The following is a 24,221-nucleotide window of genomic DNA, read 5'->3' as shown; positions in this document are numbered from 1 at the left end:
GAGTTTCTTTTCTATTTATCCATCACCGTGGGTCCTTGATATCTGCTTAGACTTGGTTCCAGACACTTCGTGTGTCGGAACCCAGACACCATAAAGAGCCAGACTCCAGAGTATGTCCAAAAGTAGCATTTATTAACACAAAGCAAAAGGGACTCAGAGACACTTACTTCAGTGTCCCTGGTCAAAACTCAAAAGTAGCAGCAAGTTCCAGCTCAAAAAGCAAAGTAAAGCAATAATCCGGATTATCTGGAGAAAAGATCCGGATTAAACTGAAGTGCTTCAGAAGTCAAACAAAATAACACAGCAAGTTAAGGACGAACAAACAAAGAGCCGCAAGGAAGAAGACATAGTCAAACGAAGTCCGAGGTCGAAGAAAGCCAAGTCCGAAGTTGCGAGGTTCCAAAGTCCACATAGGCAGCGTCGTAGTCAAAACCAGTCCGAAGTCAAAGAAGGGGAAATCTGCACTCACGAGAATCCAAGCCGAGTTGAAACACGAACGGAAGCAGCAACCTGCAGATCCAGGATCCAAACCCAACACAAAAGCGGCAGCAACAAAACACAAGGCACGAAACCAACACTTTGCCTTCTGCAAAGATTCTCCATTTCAGTGCCTATTTTTATCTTACACCTCATCATCCGATGATGAGCTGACCTCCGCCCCACCATCATCTCTTACAGCTGTCTTTACCACCACACCTGAACTCCGACGCTCATCCCTCCAACTCTTCCAACTCTTGTCAAGACTTAGATCTCCCCAAGACTCAGCAGTATCTCCCGATTGCCAATCCCCACCACCAGAAAACCCCACAAACGTGTCACTAGACATTGGCTGAGTACATACATCCTGAACCTCTTGAACCTTAGTCCAATCCAGTGTGTCATCCCCATCCCCATCACGCCCAGACCCATCACTCCCAGAGAAACCCATGAAAGACTCTTCATCTGTGGGAGCAGTAAGTATATCTTGGATCTTCTTCCTTTGTCGCTCCTCATCTGATTCCTGCTCCCGAGTAATCCTCTTAGTTCCCCTATTCACATCCACTGTATCTTCTTCCTCTCCCTCACTCATTGACCCTTCGCTCTCAGAAAACCCTTCGAAGGAGTCTTCGTTGGTAGGTGACATAAGTATATCCCGGATCCTTTTCCTTTGTTGTTCCTCATCTAGCTCTTGCTCACAAGCACTCCTTTCCCCCCTTCTGACACCCATACTACCACAGAGTTACTAATAGGCTCTACTACAACATTGTGGATACCAAAATCTGCACTCAAGTCCCATTATAGACAAAAGGTCTAGTAAAATGGTACTCCTTGTATATCAAATGGCAAAAACAAAATTTGTTTTCTGGGATTTTTGAATTTTATTTTGGTTGAATCCACTGATCCGGAATCCGTGGATACAGAGGGCTGAATATACCAAAGCATCCATTCTTTAAATACTGAAAAATATAATGTATAGTTCAATGAATATATCATAGATCCATAAAAGAAAATAAACATGTTAATAACACCTCAGTCATTCTGTTAAAGAGACGTAACTGCCAAATCTTTCTGGCTGTTTTAAATTCAGATTCATATATTCAGCTGTCAACTCTCTTCCAGCAGACTCCAATATATAAGCCTGAGGATATAAACTCAAGATACTTCCCAATACAGGCGCCTAGAGGAGCCCATTGAAGCTTCCTTGTAATTAGATTGAAATGAAGGCTAAGCAACGAGAGTGCAGTTCTAATGCATGCATGCAGATAGCTGAGAGAAGAGGTGGGGCCAGCTCCAAAAGAGCATCCAAGCACAAAATAACAAGCAACCAAGAAACAAGGTTAGGTTGCCTAAATGTTACTAGTTCCCCAGGATTTGGCCGATTGAGAGATGCAGAATTCACGTTCGTTCTGGGTTCACAAGCAGTTCTATACATCTGGGAAGGACAGAGCCTGCCCTTTCTTCAATGGATCACTTGAAAGTTTCTTCCAAAATACAGAGATTTTTTTAACTTTCTGCAAACTCCACATTTCTTATTTTGATAACAAGCTTACAGATCAACTACCATATATACATGGCATGACCCAGATATCAGAGGAGCCACTATTTGGCTGCTTTCTCCCTTCTCCAGCTCCGAGAAGGCCTCCTTTACAACGTCTCCATGGCAAAGCATCTCCTTGGTAATGCTCTAGTGCTCTTTCATGTATTACACCTCCATCTGAGATAGCTTTTCTATCTACTGCACCCTTGCGATTGCTTCTGAGCACTGCACACATTGTTTCATAGTTTGAGGAGCCCTGCCCCCAAAGGGCACAATTTTGGTGTTGAAACCCCACAATTATTTTAAGTTGGGCAAGAATACACATGCCATGTTTAGGCCATATCCATCATGCCATGGAGGACACTTCACGGAACAAACTAACCAACCAACCAAATAAACATTAGACTTTAATATAGAGATATTTTTTTTTTTTGCAATAGAAGTAGCTGCCGGAGCTTCTCTGTCAAAGGTGTTCAGTAACCTTTGCTTGAATTTGCCAATTCTCAGCCTCAGTGTACTAAGAAAAGAGTGTTGCGCCTGTGTCTCATGGTTATGATGAGCATGTTTGCATTTCTCTCACACAATTATTCAGGGAAAGCAAGCCAGCACTCAACTGGTCAGTCATAAGGCCGAATAGGGCATAGGGTTACAGCCTGTGTTGGATGGGGTTACACTCCCCCTGAAGACACAGGTTCTCAGCTCGGGAGTGATCCTGGATTCATCGCTGAGCCTGGAACCCCAGGTCTCGGCAGTGGCCAGGAGAGCTTTTGCACAATTAAAACTTGTGTGCCAGCTGTGCCCGTACCTTGGGAAGTCTGATCTGGACACAGTGGTCCACGCTCTTGTCACATCCCGAATAAACTGCAATGCACTCTACGTGGGGTTGCCCTTGAAGACTGTTCGAAAACTTCAATAAGTCCAACGGGCGGCAGCTAGATTACTTACTGGAGCATCATACAGAGAGCATACCAATCCCCTGTTATGTCAGCTCCACTGGCTTCCGACCTATAAAACCCTATAAAACCCTCTACGGCTCCGGACCAGCGTACCTGTCCAAACATATATCCTTCTATGTCCCACCTCAGAGTTTAAGATCTTCTGGGGAGGCCCTGCTCTCAGCCCCACCTCTGTCTCACACACACTTGGTGGGGGCAAGGGACAGGGCCTTCTCAGTAGTGGCCCTCCGCCTGTGGAACTCACTCTGTTTGATGGAGCATCCAACCACAGTTTTCGGCTAATAATGACCACCAGAGTGGTAATTCTTAGTAGATTTTAATTGTATTGTTTTAATGTTTTTAACTATTTATAATTATTGACTGTTTATTTTTATTATGTATATAATAAGACAGGTCCCATCCCTCCCCTCCTTTCGTAAGAGCTTGAAGACCTGGTGGTTTCAACAAGCCTCTGAAAATGGCCAGTTCTAACTAAGCCCTATACATTGTCAAATACGGCCTAATTCTTCCTACCAATTACCCAGATACTTTCCTCTAATCGGCCCCGGAATGAACAGCCACAGACCCATATCTAATATTATTGTTGCCTGCCATAGCATTGCATTTAATTCCTGGGCCCTCTAGAATTTTTGGGCTTGCACAAATCTTGGCTCGGCCTTTTAAATTTTTAAAAAATTTTAAATTGCCTTGAACAGGCAGGATTATTTTTAATATATGTGTGTTATGGCAACTATTTTTAAGCATATTTTGTTTTGTTAATCTTATGGTTATGTTGCTTTTACTTTGTATGTTCTGTAACACACCTGGGAATTATTATTATTATTATTATTATTATTATTATTATTATTATTATTATTGAGGCATCAAATTGCTGCCGATTAGAAGCCGCCCTGAGTCCCCCCAGGGGGTTGAGAAGGGCGGGGTACAAATATTCAAAATAAATAAATAAAATAAACACACTGCGTACAAAGGGATCTTTCTAGAATGATGCTCATTTCTCAGCTAGTGATCGCATACCAGACATGCTCTGTGCCCTTGCCAATGTCACATTTGAGTCTCACAGAGCAAATGAGCGGTAACCTTTCATTATAATACATATATACACATACATACATACATACATACATATACTGCAGGGTGCCTGTTTTATTTCATGGAAGCACCCATGAAGACGGCCAGTTATACATAAGCCTTATCTTCCAGACAAACTCTTTTGCACTTAAATCAATGGCTTTTTTAGCAACAAAGAAAACTTCTGCAGCCAGCCAGAACACTTTATTTTTTCAAAGAATAATACGTAAATAAATCCCCCATAACATACCTTTGGCCACATGTTTGAGGGACATGTTAATCTTCTGGAAACCTTACTTCGAATTGTCAAAGGCTTTCATGGCTGGAATCACTGGGTTGTAGGTTTTTCAGGCTATATGGCCATGTTCTAGAACAGTGTTTCTCAACCTGAAGGTCTGGACCCCGGGGGGGGGGGGGGGTCATGAAGGAGTGTCAGAGCGGTCACCAGAGACCATCAGAAAACAAAGTATTTTCTGTTGGTCATGGGGGTTCTGTGTAGGAAGTTTGGCCCAATTAATGGGGTTCGGAGGACTCCGATTTTAGGTAAACTATAAATCTCAGCAAGTACAACTCCTAAATTTCAGGGTCTATTTTCCCCAAACTCCACCAGTCTTCACATTTGGGCATATTGAGTATTCGGGCCAAGTTTGTTCGAGATCCATCATTGTTTGAGTCCACAGCGCTCTCTGGTTGTAGGTGAACTATAAATCCACCAAACATTTTCCAGTATTTTCTGTTGGTCATGGGAGTTCTGTATGCCACATTTGACCCAATTCCATCCTTGGTTGAGTTCAGAATTCTCTTTGATTATAGATGAACTATAACTCTGAAATGTCAAAATCAATCCCCCCTCCAACCTCACCAGTATTCAAATTTGAGCGTATCAGGTATTTGTTCCAAATTTCATCCAATGAATGAAAAGAATGAAAAACTTGCATATTAGATATTTACATTACAATTCATAACAGTAGCAACATTACCGTTATGAAGTCGCAACGAAAATAATTTTATAGTTGGGGGTCACCACAACATGAGGAACTGTATTAAGGGGTCACGGTATTAGGAAGGTTGAGAACCACTATTCTACAGCACCCTGTATTCCCAGGCGGTCTCCCATCCAAGTACTAACCAGGCCTGACCCTGCTTAGCTTCCGAGATCAGACGAGATCGGGCGTGTTCAGGGTGGCATTCTCTCTCCTGACATTTTGCCTGCATCTGTGTCAAGCATCCTCAGAGGTTGTGAGGTCCTCACAACCTCTGAGGATGCTTACTATAGATGCAGGCAAAACGTCAGGAGAGAATGTTTCTAGAACTTATTTCAAATGCTAACAAGTGGGTGAAGACACATTATGACATTGGCATCGCATGTCTTTAGACTTGTATGCTTTGCTGACTGCGGAAATTTGAGTCAAGAGCTTCAGGAGCGCATTCGGATTGTATGGAAACAGGTTTCTTTTGTGTAGTTTAGAAACCAATTTTTGAAGCTCGTGGAAACATCTCACAGATTTCTGAAGCATTTCTTCTGCCGACCCAAGACTGCCTGGGGATAATTGGCAGCCAGGGGTTGAAGCAGCATCGACGTTTCCGTCATCCAGAAGTAACACAGTTTGCTTTGAGGTTCCCGCTTCATCATCCACTTCCATAATGTTACTTTCATCTGGACACGATTGATGCTCCAAAGACGGCTGTTTTGCTTCAGCCAAACACTCCTCTCCTATGCATTCTGCCTCAGAATCATCTGAGCTTTCATAATCAACCAGCCGCTGAAGGGGTTCCACTAAAGAAGCATTGTCGAACCCTTGCAACCAGTTAGTCCTGGTGGCTGTTGCAGACTGACTGTCCATCGGCCAAGATGAAGAAAGTTTCATGGAAGTGGTCAAAAGCATCACAGCGCAGGATTCTGGATCACAAGAATCACACTGTAATGTTGAGTCCAAGTGGTAAGTTCCTTTCCGCTGGGATAACAGAGGAAAAGCAACGTCTATGCAGGTGGTGGGATTAAGAAACCAAGATATTTGCACAAACTGGGGCCAGTTTTCTACAAGTAGTTTTAGGTATCTTACAAAATACTCCAGGAAACAGGTTTCGGATGAAATCAAGAAGTCAAGAAGAACGGAAGCATCAAACGCAATACTTTTTAGGAGAAATAAAAAGATACAGTGTGGGTTGCAGCCGTTCTGATGTGTCCATGTTTCATAATCTGAATGGCACGTGGCAGAACCAGCATCATGCCAGACTCTAGAAAATTAACAATTGTATAATAAGTAATAGCAAGTAGCACCGTGGCTGTTGTTGTGTTTTTTAACCAAGAAGTCCTTTATCAATGCTTAATTGCAAACTATAGTTTAATTCACACATCATAATCATAGAATCATAGAGTTGGAAGAGACCTCATGGGCCATCCAGTCCAACCCCCTGCCGTCGATGCTGCTTCAACCCCTGGCTGCCAAATATCCTCAGGCAGTCTTGGGTCGGCAGAAGAAATTTTGGGAATATTGCATTTAAAGCACCCCTGACAGATGGCCATCCAGCCTCTCTTTAAAAGCCTCCAAAGAAGGAGCCTCCACCACACTCCGGGGCAGAGAGTTCCACTGCTGAACAGCTCTTACAGTCAGGAAGTTCTTCCTCATGTTCAGATGGAATCTACTTTCTTGTAGTTTGAAGCCATTGTTCTGTGTCCTAGTCTCCAGGGAAGCAGAAAACAAGCTTGCTCCCTCATCCCTGTGACTTCCTCTCACATATTTATACATGGCTCTCATCACGTCTCCTCTCAGCCTTCTCTTCTTCAGGTTAAACATGCCCAGCTCTTTAAGCTGCTCTTCATAGAGTTTGTTCTCCAGACCCTTGATCATTTTAGTCGCCCTCCTCTGGACAGATTCTAGTTTGTCAATATCTCTCTTCAATTGTGGTGCCCAGAATTGGACACAATATTCCTGACTGTGAGAGCTGTTCAGCAGTGGAACTCTCTGCCCCGGAGTGTGGTGGAGGCTCCTTCTTTGGAAGCTTTTAAACAGAGGCTGGGTGGCCATCTGTTGGGGTTGCTTTGAATGCAATTTTCCTGCTTCTTGGCAGAGGGTTGGACTGGATGGCCCATGAGGTCTCTTCCAACTCTCTGATTCTATTATTATGCCGCCTCTCCTTTCTGCTCAAGGAGAGGCACAACATAGATAAATACATATATTAAATCACGTATTAAAACATATTTACAGCGTTATGCAATGCATTAATTATATTTATTTTATTATATAAATTCATGAAATTGTAGTTGCTGGAACTCACGAACCTTCCCTCTAATCCTAGGGCTAGTGTTAAATGTGAATTCGTTATGTTATTTAGATTCCCTGCTGACTGACTCCCTTATTAATGCATATTCACTCGCATTACGAAGCTGGAGGCATATTGCGGAACATAAAGTTTGCAACACTGACGAATGGAACAGAAAGGAAACGGATTTGGCACTCTATCTTAGCTGACTTTGAATTGTTTAAATGATGTTTATTTATGGATAATTATTTAATTTACCTGTTTTAATTCACTATATAATGTATTCTAATGTATTGTGTGTTTTTATATTTTTCTTGTTTTATACTGGCATTGAATGTTTGCATTGTGTTGGGAGCCACCCTGAGTCCCCATGGGGAAATAGAGCAGGCTACAAATAAAGCATAATCAGCATCGTCATCACATGCCATGTTTTTTTTTTTCTACTGGCCTATGACTGCCTGCTAGGAACTTGTATTTGACAATAATACAAAAACATGAAAACCCGGCTTATTAGTTTGAAGCAAATTGACTAAAAGCAGCAGGGAACTGCATGCAAAATACATGAGAAAAGATGTAAATATTAGTTTTAAAAAAGGAAATACTTGTCTTCCTACATTTTGCTCCTTAATTTGTGCTTAGTTTTCTTGACTACAGGTGAGCATCACCTTCTCCTTGCTTGGATACGCAGTGCAACTCAATTCCCTGTTACAAACGTGCCGGTTCAAAGAAACACTGAGTGATTTTCTTCTCTCTGCTTTGCCACAGTTCCTTGACTCTTTCCAAGAAAGTAATTCTGATTTTCTTAATTTTGCCCCTCTTTTCAATTTAACTTTTGAAAGCACAACCTCTGAATGGTCCGCAAACTTTTGCACAATTGGTTGTGATTTCAGGTGCTTTGGAGACACATTTAACAAAAAATCCAAATAGCTGTTGCTAATGGTAATAAATATTTTGCTGTTGATAATTCTCAGAAGCAAACCAGCCAGTGGCCATCTAAGGACTTTCATCTAATTTAATTTCTGTAGCTGAAATCTATTTGTCAACAATTCTGTGGTTTGATTCTCTTTTCTTTATTGATGGAGTAGACCAGGCATGCGCAAACTTGGGCCCTTCCAGTGTTTTGGACTCCCCCTCAGCTTAAGTGGCTGAGGGGGGAAAGAAGAGGGTCTGAGGCTGTTAGGAATGGTGGGAGTTGAAGTCCAAAACCCTGAAAGGGTCCAAATTTGCCCATGCTTGGAGTAGACAATTCTACAACATTTGATTCTTTCTCTAATAATCTTCTATGCTTATTTGACATACTATTTTCTGCACAGGAAAACTAAAATCACATCTAACTGGCTCGGCAGCAAATTCTAAAACATACACAAAACTTCAGAAATTGACAGTAAAAACTGTTAGATCAGGCCTTGTGTCGAGTTATACTCTAAGTGATACATTGCTGGCGAAAATTGTTTACAAATTCACTTGTTATTTTCTTCATGTTATTGATGACCATTTCTTATCAAAGGAAGAAAAAGCAGATACTAACCTCTCAATTTTTACGTAAATTGTTAATAACGCTTTGGAAGCTTCAAACAGGTCATCGTCTTGCTCTATAAACAGCACAGAAAGCCACTCGCAGGGATGCTCCAATGGGCGGGCGCAGGCAGAAGGCCTCAAGTATCTTTTTAGGAAAGTCAGCAATGGAGACATTACACTCTCTAAATGAGCTACCAAAAGAGAAGGGAGGGGACAAGTTAATAGACAATCTAGAACCATTTTGACATCATGGGTAGTCTTCAAGTTAGGAGATTCTGTAACTTTGTTCTGACGTTGAATCTGTATGTAAGTTGGAACAGGTACTGTTGAAGGCTGTCATGGCCAGAATCACTGGGTTGTTGTAAATTTTTCAGGCTGTATGGCCATGTTCCAGAAGCATTCTCTCCTGATGTGTGCCATTACATCAGTGTTTCTCAACCTTCCTAATGCCACGACCCCTTAATACAGTTCCCCATGCTGTGGTGGCCCACAACCATAAAATTACTTTTGTTGCTACTTCATAACTGTAATTTGCTACTGTTATGAATTGTAATGTAAATATCTGATATGCAGGATGCATTTTCATTCACTGGACCAAATTTGGCACAAATACCCGATACGCCCAAATTTGAATATTGGTGGAGTTTTTGGGGGCGGGGGTTGATTTTGTCATTTCGGAGTTGTAGTTGCTGGGATTTATAGTTCACCTACAATCAAATAGCATTCTGAACTCCACCAACGATGGAATTGAACCGATCTTGGCACACAGAACTCCCATGACCAACAGAAAATACTACAAGGGTTTGGTGGGCAATGATCTTGAATTTTGGAGTTGTAGTTCACCTACATCCAGAGAGCACTGTGGACTCAAACAATGATGGATCTGGACTAAAATACGCGGTATAGAAATAAAGCAAATAAGCAAATAAATAAACTTGGCACAAATACTCAATATGCCCAAATGTGAACCCTGGTGGAGTTTGGGGAAAATAGACCTTGACATTATAGAGTTGTAGTTGCTGGGATTTATAGTTCACCTACAATCAAAGAGCATTCTGAACCCCACCAATGATATAATTGGGCCAAACTTCCCACAGATAACCCATGACCAACAGAAAATACTGTGTTTTCTGATGGCCTTTGGTGACCCCTCTTTCACGCCCTCGCGACCCCCAGGTTGAGAAACGCTGCATTACATGAATGCTTGTGAACATCACTTTTTCAAAGGGTTGACTTCTAACAAAGTCCTTGACTAGGCGTTTTCCAAAGGTAGTCTCCAGATGTTCATGGAGATTCACATTTGCCAAAAGGATATATCATTTTTCCTTTCCAAAAATGTTATGAATGCCATTTTCCCAAAAAAGTCTAACAGCCATGTGGTGTCTTTTTTGCTGTCTGTGTTCAGAAGATTTCCCCTCACTTTCTGTCCCTGTGAGAATTGGATTTTGAACGATTTGGTTTGTTATGGAAACAAGGATTGGAGAAAAGCTCCAGTGGAGCCTCCTTTTTCCCCATGAAAATAACTCCTTCAGAAGCAAATTCCTATTCCAAGGAGTTGATTCCTCTCGCTTCCTGATGTCTCTCCCCCATTCCTAACTAGGAGCCATTTGTAAATCAGATGTTTGTAATTTGGGGACTGCCTATGTTTAGAAACTACACATTTCTTTTCCACATGTAAAAAAGAAAGAGTCCCAAGAGTGAAATGTGCAAATGATATAGGATAACTGTTTTAACCACTGCTTGCTTTAATAGAATAATAAATTAAAATTCCTTCCAAAAATGAAGACAGAAGTGAATTAATTTATGCAATAAGATTAACCCAGGAATGTTATGTGACTGAAATGAGATACGAGGCTTCAAAAACCTCTTCAAACCCAGAAAGTCTTGCTATGGCTCCCCAGAAAAGAAATAGTTAGAAACACAACCACCTCATCACCTGCAAATTTCCTGCGCACATCCTTTTGCATTCATAGTAACTGAGAACAGTATGTTGAGTCTGTGAGAAACTGCACACTTTACATTACTTTGAAAAGAAAGGAAAAACACATTACCTTGGGCTTCAGCTTCAGAATCCAGGATTTTTATCTCTAATGCTTTCAGAAAAACCAGGCTGAAGGCTCTGAGGGTCACTTGATCAGCACTGATACAGGGACTCTCTTCAGGCTCAACTTGCATGCCTCCGAAATGACTTCTCTTCTCACTAACAAGCAGCATGTTCATCCTCCCAGAATTCAGAAACTGCAGGACGGCACCAGCAAGCACTGATGTATCTGCCTTGATGTAAGAATCCTTGTCGGAGGAAGGAGGCACCTTTCTTTTGATGAGGTCTTCGCCAACTTTGTGAAGAATGCATTTTTTAAGCAGGACAATGGACTTTTTCTTGACGAAATCATGAACAGGTGCAGTGACAAGGCCCAAAACACAGGAAGCATTCAGAAACAACATCCGCTGGCAGGAAAGGTTCAGCGGTACCTGGATCCGAGAGGCCACAAGCAGTTCAAGGACGTCTAGAAAACCGCTCAAGTCATTTGTGGCTTTAGCAGAGATGGGATTCTCTTGCGGGATGTCAGAATAATAAAACATGGCAGAGTCATAAAAGCCTTTGAGGATCTCATCAAGTGGCATCAGAACCATCTTCAAGTCACCTGTAACAAAGAATTTCCAAGATCATACATTGTTTACTGCCCAGCTACTCTGATAAAAGTGGAAGATGTGGACTTAGATGAAGGGTTAGAAGGCATGATCATCAAATTTGCAGATGACACCAAATTGGGAGGGATAGCCAATACTTCAGAAGACAGGAACAGAATACAAAAGATCTAGACAGATTAGAGAGATGGGCCAAAACTAACAAAATGAAGTTCAACAGGGACAAATGCAAGATACTCCACTTTGGCAGGAAATACGAAATGCAAAGATACAGAATGGGGGACGATGCCTGGCTCGAGAGCAGTACGTGTGAACAAGATCTTGGAGTCCTTGTGGACAGCAAGTTAAACATGAGCCAACAATGTGATGTGGCGGCAAAAAAAGCCAATGGGATTTTAGCCTGCATCAATAGGAGCATAGTGTCTAGATCTAGGAAAGTCATGCTACCCCTCTATTCTGCCTTGGTTAGACCTCACCTGGAATACTGTGTCCAATTCTGGGCACCACAATTGAAGAGAGATATTGACAAGCTGGAATGTGTCCAGAAGAGGGCAACTAAAATGATCAAGGGTCTGGAGAACGAGCCCTATGAGGAGCAGCTAAAGGAGCTGGGCATGTTTAGCTTGAAGAAGAGAAGGATGAGATGAAATATGATATCCATGTATAAATATGTGAGAGGAAGCCACAGGGAGGAGGGAGTAAGCTTGTTTTCTGCTGCCCTGGAGAACAATGGCTTCAAACTACAAGAAAGTAGATTCCATCTGAACATGAGGAAGAACTTCCTGACTGTGAGCGCCATTCAGCAGTGGAACTCTCTGCCCCAGAATGTGGTGGAGGCTCCTTCTTTGAAAGCTTTTAAACAGAGGCTGGATGGCCATCTGTCAGGGGTGATTTGAATGCAATATTCCTGCTTCTTGGCAGGGGGCTGGACTGGATGCCCCATGAGGTCTCTTCCAATACTATGAGTCTATGAATCTATGAATCTATGGAAGTTCTAGAAGAGAAACAGCTTCCCTCATGCAAATGCTGCCCTTCCTAATACCAGTATTTATGTTCCCAAAACTGGCAAGATGAACACCATTAATATTTTCAGATAGACCGCCTCTTCCGATACACATCTGCAAATTGATTCCAGTTCAAATGTACCTCTCTTGCACGAGCCCTCGTCTTTCAAAATCTCTTTTATCAAGTTCGTAAGAGTTGATAGGCATTCTGTGATCCAGGCCCCGCTAGGAAATCCCAACAAAGTCTCGGAGGAAAAAGCAAGCCAGGCATTGTTCAGCACATGCTGAGGAAGACAAAAGGAAGAGTGAATTCCTGTATTAGAATTAAGCAAATCAAGGCAAGAGAATGATATTAGATGCAGTGGCTTGCTGCAATTAGAAGGGACAAATTTCCCACATTTCCTTGCTCTCTCAAAACAGCTATCTGGTAAGGCTAGGCTCCAGCTAGGCCTGTGTATACCGTCTCCTCCAGGTTTTCACCTTCAAGCATATTGTTTAATTTATCACAACAGTCTATAACTTAGGCCTGACTGAGGTACTAACTCTGTTTTTAGTATTTCAGAGCTAACATGGTCGAATAAGCCTCTATGTACTGTGCAATATCCCATAATCAGGAGAACAAGACTTGTAGGAAGTCTAGAACCTGATACTAAATACCAGGGGATAAAGCTTATGGGTAGCTTTCTCCCTAACTGCACACCTACCTAACCATCTACAGGATACTAATAATGAAACACATGATCCATTAGAGAAGTTGGCCTCCAGCTGTTTGGGCCCCCCAGATGCTCCTATTGCCAGCTTGTCCAAAGGCCAGGAATTCAAGAGCTGAAGTCCAAAACACCTGGAGGGCCACATGCTTGAAACCACTGCATTAGAGCACGAATTGACTAAGTAAACTGCCTTCACCAATGAGAAAAAAGTCTGAATGAGGCTGGAGGACAACACAGACATCATGGGAAAGGAAGTTTGAAAGATAAAATCAGGGGGTGCTGTGGTTTTTAATTCGAACAGGTTTTTATGGATTTTAACTCATTTTTAAATACAGATGATATTTAATTTTGTTTTAAAGTTTGCACATTTGTAGATTCTAAATTGTAGGTAAAGGTAATGGTTTTCCCCTAACATTAAGTCCAGTCCTGTCCGACTCTGGGGGTTGGTGCTCATCTCCATTTCTAAGCCTAAGAGTCAGCGTTGTCCGTAAGCACCTCCAAAGTCATGTGGCCACTGATGAACCAACCTGGACACAGTATATTATTTGAGAACACAGAAATGCTGGACCACTCCAACAACCACCATGTCAGACTACACAGAGAAGCCACTGAAATCCACAAGCATGTGGACAATTCAACAGAAAGGAGGAAACCATGAAAATGAACAAAATCTGGCTACCAATATTAAAAAACTCTAAAATTAGAACAGCACAACAACAGAGAGGATACAAACAAAAACATCTAATTACCTCTCAACAAAAGATTGCTCCAGGAACTGCCAGGCAATCAAATGCTAATCAAGGTGATCAGTTGAAACATTCACACCTAGCTCCAGCAGACAAGAGTCCTTTGTCCCACCCTGGTCATTCCACAGATATATAAACCCTTTTTCCTAGTTCCAAAAGACCTCACTACCTCTGAGGATGCTTGCCGTAGATGCAGCCGAATCGTCCGGAGAAAATGCCTCTAGAACACGGCCATATAGCCGAAAAAAACCTACATCAACCCAGTGATTCCGGCCATGAAAGCCTTCGACAATACATTGTATTGAACGTTAGTACCAAAAGGGTTACGAAGCAGTTGTTGGTAAACTTTGGATCAACTTTAGATTCAGTTTGGTTATTTGGGGTGCTGATTCAGAAAACTGCACTGGATAGACCACATCAGCTCTAGTTTCTGATACAGAACACATGCCATCTGGTAGTCACCACCTGCTCACCCACAGAAAACCATATTTAATAATCTAGAGCTGATGTGGTGGTAGTAATCTTTCATGGGTAGTCAGCCTCTCACCTCCTGACATTCCAGTTGCCTTGGCACTTTAGAAGAGGGTTCCACAAGGCCAGACGCTCTTGTTGCCACATGGTTTCGAGGCAAAGGTGTAGTAATGGTGAGACTGTGAACCATATTCTTGTTCTTGTGGACCACTGGTGGTCCATGGACCATAGGTTGGGAACCACTGGTATAAACATAATAATAATAATAATAATAATAATAATAATAATAATAATAATAAGCCTGCCATCTAATGGCTTCCTCACCTCCAAGCGATTGCAAAATATTGACTTTCATTTGCTTTGACACCTGAATACTAGGTAAAGGTAAAGGTAGTCCCTGACATTAAGTCCAGTCATGTCTGACTCTGGGGTGTGGTGCTCGTCTCCATTTCTAAGCCGAAGAGCCAGCGTTGTCCGTAGACACCTCCAAGGTCATGTGGCCGGCATGACTGCATGGAGCGCCGTTACCTTCCCGCCGGAGCGGTACCTATTGATCTACTCACATTTGCATGTTTTCGAACTGCTAGGTTGGCAGAAGCTAGGGCTGACAGCGGAAGCTCATGCCGCTCCCCGGAATCGAACCTGCGACCTTTCGATCAACAAGCTCAGCAGCTCAGTGCTTTAACCCACTGCACCACCGGGGGCTGAATACTAGGAACACATAAATTGCCCCACAATTCAGAAGATAATAATAATAATAATAATAATAATAATAATACTTATTATTATTATTATTATTATTATTATTATTTATTTGTAGACTGCCCTATCTCCCCAAAGGGAATCAGGGCAGTTTCCAACATATAGGCAAAAAAATTAATTGTCGGAAAAAACCATACAAACAATTGCAACAAAATAAATACATTTGACAATCTAACACCACCTAATTAAACTTAACAAACAATATAACAACAGTTGAAACTTCATAAAATACAACAAATTCCACTAAAATATACTAAAGATAAAACATTAAAAACCCATTTCTTTATAGCTCCTTTAAGTAGAGATGACAATATAGGAACACATCATGTGTCCTAACACTAGGGTGGAAAGTTTCAACATCAAAGCATCCTTGCAATCCCTCATATTTGTTAAAGTTGAAATAGTTTCACAATACACTTAATGAAGTCAGTTAAATGCTCGCTCAATTCCCTCCTTTAATTATACTGATATAAACATGTGGTTTACAAGAATTTTTTGATGACTGGAAGAAAGAGGAATATTTCTATTGTTGTTGGTATGGAATAGCACAGGTGTAATTTGAAACGTGGAAGAGGTATGGAGAAGACATCACTGGTTGCTACAGGAATTTGGTCTGGAATCTGACAATTGGAGAGAGGTTTGTAGCTACTGCAAATACAAAAGTCCTATAAAATGGCTTAATAAGACGATTATATCTGCAAACAATGCAAAAAAAGTTTATCTTGTATTATGTAGCCCTCTGGCTGATAATTCTGGAATTGCACTCAGTGGTTCTCAACCTGGGGTCCCCAGATGTTTTTGGCCTACAACTCCCAGAAATCTCAGCCAGTTTATCAGCTGTTAGGATTTCTGGGAGTTGTAGGCCAAAAACATCTGGGCACCCCAGGTTGAGAACCACTGGAAGCTAGCACAGTCGAATGACACAGAACTGTTTTTCAATTATGCACAACCATCTCATGAGCGCAATTCCTTCCAATTACACTCTGCAACATGGTTTTTGTTCCTGGGTTATAAATGTCATTTTCTAATGTGTTCTATTGAAAAGGTTTATTTTGTGACAGCCACAAAAATGAAGTTTCTGGAGAAGAACAACTATGTTCAAAGCAAGGACCGCACAATTAAGCAGGAAACACTTTCAAACCAGGAAAGGAAAAGGGCTTATATATATATATATACTATGCATTGATTTTAAGTACAGACGAAATCCCATTTATGAGGGGTATTTTTTAAGTAAGGTCCGTTTTGTTGTAGACATTAGTAGTTCGCGCGCATACCACAACGAGCGCGTGCGTCATGTACCGGCATGCCTCGGGAACAACTGTGCTCAGTTTCCGCTCTGTAGCTAACCTGTACAGTTCTGTTTTGTGCTTTAAAAATGTTTAAGACTATCAACTCACCCGCCGCATGTGAGGTTAGCTCAGTGATACGGTTTTTGTCAGCAAGGAACCTGCCTGCTGCAGAAATTCATCGACAGATTTGTGAAGTGTACGGTGATACTGTTATGAGTGAAAGCAAAGTGTGTAAGTGGGTACGACAATTCAAAGATGGCCGTGACAACGTCCATGATGAGGACCGCTCCGGTCGCCCTTCTTTGATTACAGACGATTTGGTGGCTTCAGTTGAAGCGAGGATTCGTGAAGAGGGTATTTTAAAATTGGTTCAGAGGTATGATAAGTGTTTGAACAAACTTGGCAACTATGTCGAAAAATAGAGTGAAGTATGTACTTTCTGAAAATAAATTTACTTTTTTGAAATAAACTTTCGTTGTGTACTTATGTTCCAACGGACCTTACTTAAAAAATGCTCCTCGTATATAAATAAAAATGTGGTGTTCATTTGTGGGATTAACAGAACTCAAAAACCACTGGGGGAATTGACACCAAATTTGGACACAAGACACCTAACAACCCAATGTATGTCCTTCACTCATAAAAACACTGAAAAACACAGCAGAAGTGACTTTAAAAGCCCCAAAAAGCTAAATGACGAAAAGCTAAATGACAATACAGAAATGGGAAGAAATAGGGAGGGAAGGGGAGAAAAAAGAAAGAAAGACAGAAAGAAAGACAGAAAGAAAAGCAAGAGGGAGGGAAAGATAGAAGTAAAGGGAGAACGAAGCATGGAAGCAAAGAAAAGGAAGGAAGGAAAGAGGTAGAGAAGGAAGAAAGGAGGGAAAGAGGGAGGGAAAGAAAAATGGGGAAGGAAGGAAAGTTAGAGAAGGAAGGAGAGAAGGAAAGAAAAAAGGGAAAGAAGGAAGGAAAGAGGGAGCAAAGGAATAGGGGAATGTAGAGAAAGAGGGAGGGAAGGAAAGAAGGAAAGAGAGAAGGAAGAAAAGAAAGAGCAGAAGAGAAAGAAAAGGGGGGAAGGAAGGGAAGAGATAGAGAAGGAAGGAAGAAGAGAAGGAAAGATGGGAAGGAAGGAAGGAAGGAAGGAAGGAAGGTGGGAGAGAAGGAAGGAGGGAGGGAACAAAGGAGAGAAAGAGGGAAGGTCAGCCGCAGCAAAGCGTGGCGGGTACAGCCAGGGGTGGCTCAACTCATTACGCAAAGTAAGCATGTGCAGTATAGTTTATTTTGCCCAGGGGCGCTCTTGAGGTGCTCTTGGGGGAAAACAGACGTTGACATATGCGAGTTGTAGTTACTGGGATGTATAGTTCACCTACAATCAAAGAGCATTCTGAACTCCACCAATGATGGAATTGAACCAAATATGGCACACAGAACTCCCACGACGAACAGAAAATATATATCAGTGATTGGTTGGGGGGGGGGGGCAAAATACTGTTTGCTTACAGTTGAAAATTACCTAGGGCTGCCTCTGGGTACAGCTAGTAAACTTCTAAAATCTTTCAGCTAATTTAATCATCACCAATTAATTAGAGAGCACATCAATCAACTAGATTGCACTCTTGTTTCAAAAACCCGCAAGTGCTTCTATCCAAGCAGGCATTAATTCAAATCCTGTGTGCGACTCACCTCTTCTTTTAGCTGAAAACATACAAGGGAGACCAAGGCTTTGGATGCCAAATAGGAGAGCTGCTTGTCAGAACTGCACACAAAATGAACCTGAAAGATGTGGGAAAGGGGAAAAAACTGTAGATAAAGAGTCGGGGTTTTTTTAAATAAAAAGAAAGCTCAGGAAAAAGAATCAGTTTCAAAACTTACTAATTTGGAGTCAATGTGGGCTTCTTTCAGAAGGATTCGAACAATCTCAAGATACTTGCATTTTATTCCAACAGCCAGCTTTTGGCTCTGCATTTTAGCAACTATCATTTTGATCAAGGTTAACTGAAGCAGCGTCACTTCTTCTGTCTGGTGCCTTGGCTGGTTCTCGTTTTCAGGTTCATCGTCCACCTTGAAGGCCAAAGAGTCTAGTGTCGAAGAGTTCTGGACATCAGGCTCAAGAGAAAAGAGACACGATGTCTTGTTTCCTCCTGACAAGTCTGAAACATAAGGATCCAGGAGAGCTGCACATTCATGGTTATCTGTTGGTAAAGGGCCATCTGCCAGCACATCGTTGTACATTTGCCTCAAGAGGACAAAAAGAGTCTCCATCGTGGACCAATCTGGTATGTTCAATAACTCTGTATGGATTCACATAACGAAGATAAGGACAGTTCTTCAACAATTAATTCTTCCCAGTAGAATAGGCAAGTTAGACTTCCCCCCCTGGAATAAAAGAAAGCCACGATGAAGAAGATTGGAAAAATGAGAATCTTAAATTGGTGGGACATTCAAACAATTGGGAATGCCTTAATAGCACACTTGAGGTTTTTAACAGCCCAACAGTACAAGATGTGAGATGTATGTGGTATTTCTACATGCAATCACTTGCGTGGAATAATAATAATAATAATAATAATAATAATAATAATAATAATAACACTTTATTTGTACCCCGCTACCATCTCCCCAAGGGACTCGATGTGGCTTACATGAGGCCGAGCCCGAATACAACAATACAAGCAAAACAACAACAGTACAAGCAATTAAAATAAAAACATAGACAATAAAATATACAACATTATCAATAAGACAACACGCAATTAAAAACAGTGGGAAGGCCAAATGTAAAGTTAAAATGGAAATAATGCTGGGACATGGATGAAAGGTGATCGTGGTGTTTGTGGAAGGGCATACGAGCAGATCTAAAAAATATAAAGTGCTTTGGAGGACAAAGTGCTATGGGATCATTATTCCGGGAAGGCACACTGGAACAACCACGTCTTCAAGCTCCTCCTAAAGACTGCCAAGGTTGGGGCCTGTGTGATGTCTTTAGGGAGTGAGTTCCAGAGTCGAGGGGCCACCACCGAAAAGACCCTCTCTCTCGTCCCCACCAACCTCGCCTGCGATGCTGGTGGGATCGAGAGCAGGGCCTCCCCGGATGATCGAAGGGATCGTGTGGGTTCGTATACAGAGATGCGGTCACGAGTAAACTAGATTACCAATGTAGCTTTATTCAGGCTTCACATTAACTGTGTCCCCTTTTACACTGCCATATAATCTAGATTATCTGTGATTTTAACTGCATTATCTGAGTCTACACTGCCATATAATCCAGTTCAAAGCAAATAATCTGGATGTTGTATGGCAGTGTAGAAGGGGCCAGTTTAATTGGTCTTAGGTCCTGTCTACAGTACCATATAATCCATATCATCAAAGCAGGTAATCCACATGATCTGCTTTGAACTGGATTATAAAAGGCCTCTTCTACACTGCTATGTAACATCCAGGTTATCTGCTTTGAACTGGATTATATGGCAGTGTAGACTCAGGTAATCCGGTTCGAAGCAGATAATGTGTATGATCTGCTTGGATAATCTGGATAATATGGCAATGTAGTCCCCCTTCGGAGGGAGAAGGGAGGGGTATACATATAGGAAATACATAAATAAATGTAGAAGGAGCCCGAGAGCCCTTACAGATAGGCCCTGTATCCCAGGATCTGATCCCAGGTTTTCTGCTGTAAACTGGATTATATTATAATCTGGGATTATTATTATTATTATCATCATCATCAGTTATGGAGTCCTGGTGGCACAGCAGGTTAAACCCCTGTGCCGGCAGGAAGCCCCTGAAGACCGACAGGTCGCAGGTTCGAATCCGGGGAGAGGCGGATGAGCTCCCTCTATCAGCTCCAGATCCTCATGCGGGGACATGAGAGAAGCCTCCCACAAGGATTATTTATTTTATTTTATTTATTTGTCGTGTCAGAGCAACCACTCCATTATATTACATTTCTAACAGAACAAAGCAAACAAACAGAAAAATACAAAACTTGTGAGTTTGGTAGTTGGTTAAATGTCCTTTGACCAGTATGTGGCCACTTGGAGTGCCTCTGGTGTTGCCGCAAGAAGGTCCTCCATTGTGCATGTGGCTGGGCTCAGGTTGCATTGCAGCAGGTGGTCAGTGGTTTGCTCTTCTCCACACTCACATGTCGAGGATTCCACTTTGTAGCCGCATTTTTGAAGGTTGGCTCTGCATCTCGTGGTGCCAGTGCGCAGTCTGTTCAGTGCCTTCCAAGTCGCCCAGTCTTCTGTGTGCCCAGGGGGGAGTCTCTCATTTTGTATCAGCCATTGTTTGAGGTGCTGGGTTTGAGCCTGCCACTTTTGGACTCTTGCTTGCTGAGGTGTTCCAGCGAGTGTCTCTGTAGATCTTAGAAAACTATGTCTAGATTTAAGTCGTTGACGTGCTGGCTGATACCCAAACAGGGGATGAGCTGGAGATGTCTCTGCCTTGGACCACACCAACAACCACCATGTCAGACTACACAGAGAAGCCATTGAAATCCACAAGTATGTGGACAATTTCAACAGAAAGGAGGAAACCATGAAAATGAACAAAATCTGGCTACCAGTATTTAAAAACTCTAAAATTAGAACAGCACAACAACAGAGAGGAAACAAACAAGGACATCTAATCACCTCTCAACAAAAGATTGCCCCAGGCACTGCCAGGCTATCAAATGCTAATCAAGGTGGTCAGTTGAAACATTCACACCTAGCTCCAGCAGACAAGAGTCCTTTGTCTCACGCTGGTCATCCCCTTTGTCCTAGTTCCAACAGACCTCACTACCTCTGAGGATGCTTGCCGTAGATGCAGGCGAAACGTCAGGAGAGAATGGCCATATAGCCCGAAAAAACCTACAACCCATTGTTTCTAGTTGCTTGGGAGTTCCTATAAAAAAAAGCTGTATGGCCTTGATTCCACGACAGACAGAAATGCAACTATTAAAGGGAAATAAGGGCGGTTAAAGCAGAATTCACGTCACGCCATGTTTCCGTATCCTTTCACCAGAATTCACGTCACCAACCGGTACAACTCTACCGAAGGCTCCGCCGCGAGAAGCAGGCCTCAAACCCGCCCGTTGCTAGGCAACCTGCCTAGTCCTTGAGGTTGCCAGAGGCCGGCGGAGAAGGCTGGCGTACGAGCGAGCACTACTTCCGGTCTTCAGCGGAGAGCGACGATTGGCTGGCATTCCGCTTGGGGGCGGGGCCAATAACACCTCTTGCTTCATCATCGTTCCCGGCACCAAGAGGTTTAGAAAGTGGCGTCGCTTGGATGCCGGAAGTGTAGGGGGAACTAATATTATTATATACTGGTAGACCAGTGTTTCTCAACCTGGGGAGGGGGGAGGGGGGGTCGCGAGGGGGTGTAAGAGGGGTCGCCGAAGACCATCAGAAAACACAGTATCATGAGGATCTGTGTGGGGAGTTCGCCCCAATTCTATCGTTGCTGGGGTTCAGAACACTCTTTGATTGTAGGTGAACTATAAATCCCAGCAACTACAACTCCCAAATGTTAAGGTCTATTTTCCCCAAACCCCACCAGGGTTCACATTTGAGCACATTGAGTATTCGTGCCAAGTTTGGTCCTGATCCATCATTGTTTGAGTCCACAGTGCTCTCTGGATGTAGGTGAACTACAACTCCAAAACTCAAGGCCCACCAAGCCCTTCCAGTATTTCCTGTTAGTCGTGGGAGTTGTGTGTGCCAAGTTTGGTTCAATTCAACCGTTGGTGGAGTTCAGAATGCTCTTTGATTGTAGGTGAACTATAAATCCCAGCAAGTACAACTCCCAAATGCCAAGGTGTATTTCCCCCAAACTCCACTAGTGTTCACATTTGGGAATATTGAGTATTTGTGCCAAATTTGGTCCTGATTTATCATTGTTTGAGTCCACAGATGTAGGTGAACTACAACTCCCTAACTCAAGATCCATGCCTACCAAACCTTGCTAGTGTTTTCTGTTGGTCATGGGAGCTGTGTGCCAAGATTGGTTCAGTTCTATCATTGATAGAGATCAGAATGCTCTTTGATTGTAGATGAACTATAAATCCCAGCAAGTACAACTCTCAAATGATAAAACCAGTCCCTCCCCCCAACCCCACTAGTATTCAAATTTGGGCGTATGGGGTATTTGTGCCAAATTTGGTCCAGTGAATGAAAATACATCCTGCGTATCGGATATTTACATTACGATTCATAACAGTAGCAAAATTACATTTATGAAGTAACAATGAAAATAATGTTATGGTTGGGGGTCACCACAACATGAGGAACTGTATCAAGGGGCCGCGGCATTAGGAAGGTTGAGAACCACTGTGGTAGACTATTATCTATCTTGTGGTCTACTAGTCTATATAAATAATATAATGATTGTACATTATATATTACATGTAATATTGCCAATAATATTGCTGTCCAGTGGTATAGTACAATATAGTAATCTATCATACTAATATTGTGCCATGGCAATAATATGATATATTGTATATACATATAATATGGGTAATAATATTACAATGAAATACTTTATAATACTAACAATAATACAATATAATAATATAAAATAATATAGTAATATAGAATAATATTGTAACATAATAATACTAAAATGTTAAATACTTTACTTACTTAAGCGATTTCTCGTTGGTCTTCCATGATCAGTATTCTGGTGGATCCGTAGGTGACTGTGGAGCTCTATTCTTGACCCGCATCTTCTCCCTCAGTGAGGGCATTGGTTTCCAGGTGGAAGGCGGTCTCGGTCAGGGTTGGCTTGACGCGCCTTCCTCTTGGCACGTTTCTCCATTTCACCCTCCATTCGTACCTCTTCAAATTCTGCAGCACTGCTGGTCACAGCTGACCTCCAGCTGGATCGCTCAAGGGCCAGGGCTCCCCAGTTCTCAGTGTCTATGCCAGAGATTTTAAGGTTGGCTTTGAGCCCATCTTTAAATCTCTTTTCCTGTCCACCAACATTCAGTTTTCTGCTCTTGAGTTCGGAGTAGAGCAACTGCTTTGGGAGACAGTGGTCGGGCATCTGGACAATGTGGCCGATCCAGCGGAGTTGATGGCGGAGGACCATCGCTTCAATGCTGATGCTTCTTCCAGCATGCTGACGTTTGTCCGCCTGTCTTCCCAAGAGATTTGCAGGATTTTCTGGAGGCAGCGCTGATGGAATCGTTCCAGGAGTTGCATGTGATGTCTGTAGACAGTCCACGTTTCGCAGGCATATAGCAGGGTTGGGAGGGGAATAGCTTAATAAACAAGCACCTTGGTCTCCCTACGGATGTTCCGGTCCTCAAACACTCTCTGCTTCATTCGGAAAAATGCTGCACTTGCAGAGCTCAGGCAGTGATGTATTTCGGTGTCGATGTTGACTTTGGTGGAGAGGTGGCTGCCAAGGTAGTGGAAATGGTCAACATTTTCTAATGCTACACCATTAAGCTGTATCTCTGGCATTGGAGAGGGATTGGCTGGTGACTGCTGGAAGACCACTTTGAGCACTTTGGTCTGTAGACAGTTCATGTTTCGCAGGCATATAGCAGGATTGGAAGGACAATAGCTTTAAAGACAAGCACCTTGGTCTCCCTAAGGATGTCCCGGTCCTCAAACACTCTCTGCTTCATTCGGAAAAATGCTGCACTCGCAGAGCTCAGGCGGTGTTGTATTTCAGTGTCGATATTGACTTTGGTGGAGAGGTGGCTGCTAAGGTAGCGGAAATGGTCATATTTAATCGTCAATTAAATATAATACTATGAATAATATATAATATATA

At 42.4% G+C, this 24,221-nt stretch overlaps 1 pseudogene; it reads right to left on the bottom strand.

Annotated features, from left to right (window-relative positions):
* Positions 1-5,134: 5,134 nt before the first annotated feature.
* Positions 5,135-5,233, bottom strand: LOC137097629 (5S ribosomal RNA; annotated as a pseudogene).
* Between the last annotated feature and the right edge of the window lie 18,988 nt (positions 5,234-24,221).

The sequence above is a fragment of the Anolis sagrei genome, chromosome 9 (assembly GCF_037176765.1).
Source record: "Anolis sagrei isolate rAnoSag1 chromosome 9, rAnoSag1.mat, whole genome shotgun sequence".
Lineage (NCBI taxonomy): Eukaryota > Metazoa > Chordata > Lepidosauria > Squamata > Dactyloidae > Anolis > Anolis sagrei.
The sequence above is the reverse complement of the archived record's forward strand: the minus strand, read 5'-3'. Positions and strand labels throughout refer to the sequence as shown.